The sequence below is a fragment of the Euphorbia lathyris genome, chromosome 9, assembly GCF_963576675.1.
Source record: "Euphorbia lathyris chromosome 9, ddEupLath1.1, whole genome shotgun sequence".
Classification (NCBI taxonomy): Eukaryota; Viridiplantae; Streptophyta; class Magnoliopsida; order Malpighiales; family Euphorbiaceae; genus Euphorbia; species Euphorbia lathyris.
In genome coordinates this window covers 829,097-836,334 of record NC_088918.1, presented here as the reverse complement: position 1 = coordinate 836,334, position 7,238 = coordinate 829,097, and positions in this window count along the sequence as shown.

Sequence of the window (7,238 nt, the reverse complement as noted above, 5' to 3'; positions counted from 1 at the left end):
GAAATAGGCTCCGCAACGAATACGAAGGCGATTAGCTTCCGTAACCGGAGGTTTTTGACCAACATGCTTTTGTCTAGGCATGGTGATGGTGGTGGCTAGGGTTGTGTAAAGAAGAAGAAGAAGTAAAAAAAAGAGAAAAGCAAAGGATGAAGATGAATTGGAAGTTGTAAAATGATGAAATGGATTGAGAAGTGATAAGAGAGGGTAAAGAATAAATTGGGAAGAGTAAAAGTGATTTATGGGGAAGAGGTTATGATAGGTGATTGGGTGAATTGTGAGGTGATGTGAGGTTTGTTGAAACACCTTTCCACATAATTTTGATTTGACAAAATTGTTTAAGTATAATTAAAAACATATTCTAAAAACACTAAGTTTAAATGCTTTGATTTAGTCTACTAATGTGTTTGTTCAATGTTGAGTTAAATTGTTTATAAGACACAAGGATTAAAAGGCCCAAGCCCAATACAAGAGTCAAAGCCCAAGTCAAACGGTTCAATTCAACTCGGCCCGCGTTTATCAAAACGTTGTCGTTATGGACAAAACGCAACTAAGCGTAAGAAGGATCTAGAAGACCTTCAAGGAACAACTTCAGAACGAAGCTGCTGAGTTGATTCGACAATGCGTACAAGACAACAGCTGGCTAAGGAAAACTTCCACACAAAGTGTTTCCACTTTGGGTAAAGTTCAGACGACACAGTATGCTGTCCAGTTGACTTTACCATAAAAGGAGAAACATTCTGCTGAGCTGACCAAAAGCTGACCGAGGACAGAAGATACTCAAATCTGATTGGCCGAGAGCTCTGAGCAAGTCAGGATGACAACGACAGGAAGCCGTTTCCCTCCAACGGTTATTTCGAAATTCGAAATGACTGATGCCTCAAGATGTCTCTATAAATAGTGCCATCAGAAGCTTCATTCAACACAGAACTTGATCAAGCCATTACGCTGACCAAATTTCTACACAAGTTCTGCAAGCAAAAAGCAAAGCAAACCTTACACTACATTTCATATCTTTGTGTAAAAGTCTAGAGTGATTATTCAATCATCTAAGGTGTCTTAGCAATCATTGTTTAGGACAAACACTTATCATTTCTAGAGATTAGAAAGGAGAGGCTGAGTACTCCGTTATAGTACTCAGCGAGAGATTAGGACTGAGTAGAGGTATAGAGGAAGGTACTCTTGTTATACTCAGTTGCTAAGATTGTAAAAGGTTTGAGGCTCTACCTTTAAAGAGCTCAGTAGAGGATTCGAAATCTCGGAACGTGTTCCAGGGACAGGACGTAGGCTTAGAAGAAGCCGAACCTGGATAAATCTGCTGAGTAACGTATTTCTTACCTTAAACTCCTTATATATATTGCTTGCTTAAATAACCAAAAACTGACCAAGTAAAGAGATCAAGCTGAGTTGTGCGCATCGAACATCTGAGCTCAGGAATAGACTTTAAGTGCTATCTCCTGACTCAAGTCAAGAAACTGACCTAGTCACCACTTGATTAAGCCAGTATCTTGCTGTTTACTCAGCGCCGTTGTTTAAAACCTTTTCTCTTAAGAAAAGAAGTCTGCCCTAAATCTAAAAAGTTTAAATAGTTCCTAACCCCCCCTTTGGAACTATACTTGCAACGTTATAAGGGACCAACAAGTGGTATCAGAGCTTAAAAGCTCACTATAAAAGGTTTAACAACCTTGAGCTGATCCCTACTATGGGCGAAAACAGTACTCGGTTTCTCCCAGGAAACCAAACAACTCAGATATTGCCTAAGGGGCTGTCCATCACTCGGCCTCCCCTATTCTTCGGGTCTAACTATACCTTCTGGAAGAATAGGATGAAAAATTTCATTCAGGCTACAAATATGAGTGCCTGGCTATCTATAGTGCAAGGCCCATTTGTACCTATCGAAGTTGTGGCTGGCCAAACAGTTGTAAAAGCTGAGGCCAAATGGACAGAGGATGATCTTAAGAAGCTTCAAAGTCACGCTTCGGCTATTAATATGCTTCATTGTGCGCTCGATGCTGCAGAATATAATAAAATTTCAGGTTGTGAGTCGGCGTAAGAGATCTGGAAGAAGCTGGAGGTCACCTACGAAGGAACCAATAAAGTAAAGGAGTCCAAGGTGAACCAGCAGATGAGACTGTACGAACTGTTCGAGATGAACAATGATGAGGGCATATCTGACATGAACGCAAGGTTTACCAACATCATAAATGAGCTCAAGAGACTTGGGAAGATCTTCACTGAGGAAGAACAAGTCAAAAAGATACTCAGGAGTCTTCCTAAAGACTGGCAAGCAAAGAAGACCGCTGTTGAGGAAGCTCAGGATTTAACCACCTACAAATATGACGAACTCATCGGCTCGCTGCTGACCCATGAGATATCTATGAAAAACTTCGAGGTGAAGGAAAAATCTGAAGACAAGAAGCAGAAGTCTCTTGTCATGAAAGCTGACTCCACTAACGGGAGCTCAACAGATGATGAGGAGATGGCTATGTTCACAAGGAAGATGAAAAGGCTCTTCAGGAAGAATGACAAATATTCTAAGAAGCCTTAGAGAAAGTTTGATAAGTATAAAGCTGACTCTAGCGACAGCAAATACAAGAAAGACAACTCAAAGCCCATTACATGCTTTGAATGTCATCAAACTGGCCATATAAAGTCAAGCTGCCCCACGCTGAGGAAAGATAAGAAGAGCGGCAAAAAGGCAATGGTGGCTACATGGAGCGACAGTGATGAGTCTTCATCAACAGAAGCCGAGGCCACCGAGTCAGCAAAGATATGCTTCATGGCTGACGAACTTGCTGAGACATGCGTCTCTGAGCATGCTGACCCCTCCGTTGAATCTGACGATGAGGAGCAATCAAATGAGGTAATATCACTTTCCCAGCTCAGAAACAAAATGGGTAATGCCCTGAGTGATCTCTATACACTTGTCAAAAAGTGTAATAAGAAAATTAGAGCACTCAACAGGCGCTGTGATGAGGTTGAAGAGGTCAAGCTGAGTGACCTAAGATACCTTCTTCAGGACAACTCAACTCTGCATGATAATATGAAGATCATACATGAGTCTGTCTCTGAAGTCCAGTCAGTTTCAAAGAAACTGAGAAAGGACGTCACAACTATCCAGAACCAATTAAAGGTTCCAAATAAAAGAAACATTCCTCTGAGAACTCAGTACCAAGGTACTCAGCAGAGATGGAATCCCCAGTGGAATGTCCAGTGTGACTTTTGTGGGAAGAAAGGTCACACCACAAAGGTGTGCTGGCATGCTCAGCACTGGAGTGCTGACCAGTCAGTGAGACAACCTAAACAGAAGGTCAGCTGTGACTTCTGTGGAAAGAATGGCCATACTGTCCATGTATGTCGCCATAAAATAAAATATGATGCTTTATCTGTTGCACCTAACAAGCAAGGACCCAAAAAGAATTGGGTACCTAAAAGTAACTAGTTACAATGCAGGTAAGCCTGAGATGTCGCCTTGAGACGTTTCGTGATTTCATTTAACCCATCAAACACTAGGACTCCATCATCTAGAACTAGACCGGGGATTCGAACAGATGCGTTGATCATGCTGAGTATGTACTCCTGTGATTTACTTAGCCATGATATTGCGTCAGTTAGCTGGGCATAAGATTGATGGTACATTCTAAGCACAGCCTTGTCGTAAATTTCACGCTGAGCGTTTGTGTGACGCACATGTCTAAATAAGCTTTGAGTAGTTTGTAGGATAGTATTGGTTTTCACCAAGTCAGTTTCCATTTCCTCTTTACTCAGGTTTAGAAGACGGACAGCTTCGCTAATTTCATCCATCGAACATTGGGAAGTTGAGGAGAGAAGTTCACGAGTGCCAGTCAGCTCAGAAGTCAGCTTGGTAAAATAGTGACTTAACTCAGTAGATGTAGCATAGCCCATGTTGACTGCAGGTAGAGCATTGATTTGTCCCTGAAGTGAATTCATATGATTCACCATCATCAATTGCAGTTCGGCCAGCTTGACAATAGATTCTTGCCTGGGTTGCTGGGCTTGGACCGTGGTCATGACACTTACTAAATCTTTGAGATTTTTGATCTCATTAAGAAGCTGAGTGACAAACGAGAATTCTTATGATTCAGCATTTGCAGGCCCAGCATGGTTGGCATGAGAAGAGTGTAAGTCATGGAGAAGAGTTTGAGCGGAGTCAATGATGCGACGTCCAGACTCAGTTGCATGAAGATAGGCATATTGTGCCTCAGGATTTAGCTCAGTGGCCGGGATTCTAGTAGCACCAGATGGAGGAGGTGTTTGGTGCTGTCCTTGAGTGGAAGTGCCAGTATGGTCAGCATCTGGACTTTGATTTTGATTAGCAGCAGAAACTGACTGCTCAATATTCTGCGAAATGTGATGGGAAGGAGGTGGATCTGCAGAGATATTTACCTGCTCAACATGGACTTGAGTTGGTGCAGGAAGAGGCACATCAGGTTGAGCAGGATTTCCCCAGCTTGCTTGTCTCCTTGAGCAGCTAGGACTTCAAGCTTTTGCTCGGCTTGGTTTGGATTTTATGGAGTCTTGGCGTGTTGCTCAGCATGAGTAACAGAGGCTTGTTTTTCCTGTGTAGAGGACTCAGTATTCTTTAAGAAGAACTTAAATTGTAGATCCGTGAGGTCAGTGATTTGATCCCTAGGAGGCGAATCATCCAGGAGGTCAATGACTGGAGATTTGTAGGCATTCTTCTTAAGCCTTTTCAACTTTTTGGTCTTTGGAGGGGAAGGGTCAGCAGGAATGGAATCAAGAGATGACTCTACCCCGAGATCAGTGTTGAGGCCTTCCATGAATATTTCTTGCTCTGTGAGCTCAGCATCAACTGTCTTACTCTGTACAGCTGGATTTTCAACTTGCTCAATATTCCCTGTTTGTTCTTGCTCAGCATGAGCTTCTTGATGTTGCTCAACATCCTCATCATTATCATGCTGACCTGCATTGTTTCTTAGTTCTTCTGCTTCTTGATTAGTAGGGATTTGCTCAAGGTCAATCTCTTGGCTTCTCACGAAGTGAGAATCATTAGGGACCTCAAAGTTAAGAGGGACAGCATCAATTGGACTTGGATCAGAAATTTTCTTTTTCTTCTTTAGAGGGGTTTCCTTACTTTCCAGTTCATCAGGCTCATCTTGCCTCTTTCTTTTCTCCGCTGACTTACCCTGCTCAGCATCAACTTTCTTCCCCTTTGAGACAATTTGGATTTTCTTTGGAACAGCATCAACATCTTTTGAGCTGGTTTGGATTGCTTTTCATTTCTTCTCTCGCTTGGTTTGATCAGCAGGTTCAGCTATGGCGATGTTCTCTTCCTGAGGTTGCTCATCATCAACTTCCTCCTCGATTTCCTCGATGACCCCTTTTCCCTTCTTGGGCTTGATGGGTTGGTCATATACTAACCCAAACAACAAGGCAGTCGTGATTTCAGTTCCCCAGGTTTCTGTTTCATTAATTAAGTCGATTTGATGATCTTCGAGGATTCTGGTAATAAGAGAACCCAGCCTGAGCTTGATAGTGCTCCTACCAGAAATACGGGCATATTGAGAGGGTTGTAGGTCAACATGTGCCAAATGAAGCACTGCTCGAAGTTTGAAGCTGATTATGCCGAGTTGATTTTTGGGAAGATGAAGTTAGTCAGGAGCTAGTGAGCCATCTTTTGATTTTGACCCATGCATGTACTGGGTATTTCTCCTTTGTGATTCGCTGGTTTACAGAACGTTGCAATGTGGTCAAGCTTTTCCTTAGTAGTCCTGAATTCCGTTCCGGTGTTTGGCAGATTTAGTAAGGTTGCGAGATAGGATGGGGTAATCGTTATCTTCTTACCTTTAACGTGGGTTACCAGATGGTCACCATCCTTTCCATCAGCACAGAGGTTGGAGTAAAATTCCCAAATACACCTAGGGTAGGTTCTACCAGGAAGTGAAAAGAGTCCAGCCCATTCATTTTTCTCAATCCATTCATAGAACAGTTGCTCATCCGTTATGAAGCTCGGAGAGAACCATCGACATCGAAGAACCTCATGATTCTTTACGCTCGGGTACACTTTAACAAAGAATTTCTCATTGGGCTGCTTGTCCTTCTTTTTCTTCTTCTTCTTTGAAGAGGTTGCGAGGTCAGTTTTAGGGTTCTTATTTGGGGTTTGGTCATGCTGACCCTGTTCTTCAGTGGGAGTCTCGCTATACTCCTGCTGAGGAGGAGACTTAGGGTTTTCGTCGGTGTGGTCATCGTTGTAACCACCACCGGAGGGATTTTGGGAATCTGTCATGATTACGAATTCTTTGAGAGGATTTTGGGTTTTTGAGAGAGAGAAATTTGAATGCCAAGAATTTTGAGTGTAAGGAGTTCCAAGTGGGAATTCTTCCACTATTTATAGAGGTTCGGATTGATCTTATTTGTTGAACTAGCCGTTTTACCTCGAGATGATCAACCGATAGAGATTCTGGCATTTATGACACGTTCGGCGCATGGGTTTTCTAATTATTGCTTACGTTATCCTAGGTGGCTATTTAATACGTGTGCTAGCATTTAATGTTTAATTGAGTTTCACTCAGTATTAAGAATGTCATGTTGGAAATTAGGCTAAGGTATAGCAGCGGAAATATAAAAATTTAACCTATTTCCATTTAACCATAGGATCCGTTAATCGTTATTTCATATAAAGAGGGATAAGAAGAATTACCTTTTGATGATCAATCTACCGTTGTTAATGAAGTGCCCACAACTCTTCTCCGAGTTCCCAAACACGAAATAAAACACGGGAAGATTAATTTAGAATCAACCGTTGAATAGCAACCAAAGTAGATTGCCTCTAACTAATCAACACAAGATCAAGGATAAGAGAAATAGATGAAATCAATTGATCAAAGGAAGCCGTAGAGAAATCTCATCCTCGAACTAGGGGTGTCGAATTTTCTTTCTCTTAAACTATATGGATTTCGAAAATCTCAATAGGGGATTAGCTCTCTTGGGATTTCGAAAATCACTAGGGGAGGGGTATTTATAATCTCTTGTATCTAATCCCTAGTTAGATAGAATTAGGTTACTGAATAGGAATTCAATTCGGAATAGAATTCCTAATTATTATCTCATTATATATCTAATATATTAAGGATAATAATAATAACCTTATTGGATAATAATAGGAGTATTATAATCTAATTAAAACTCCTAACTTATTTATCTCTTAATTAATTTAATTCATAATCCTAATCTAATTAGGATTTAACAAAATCAAATTA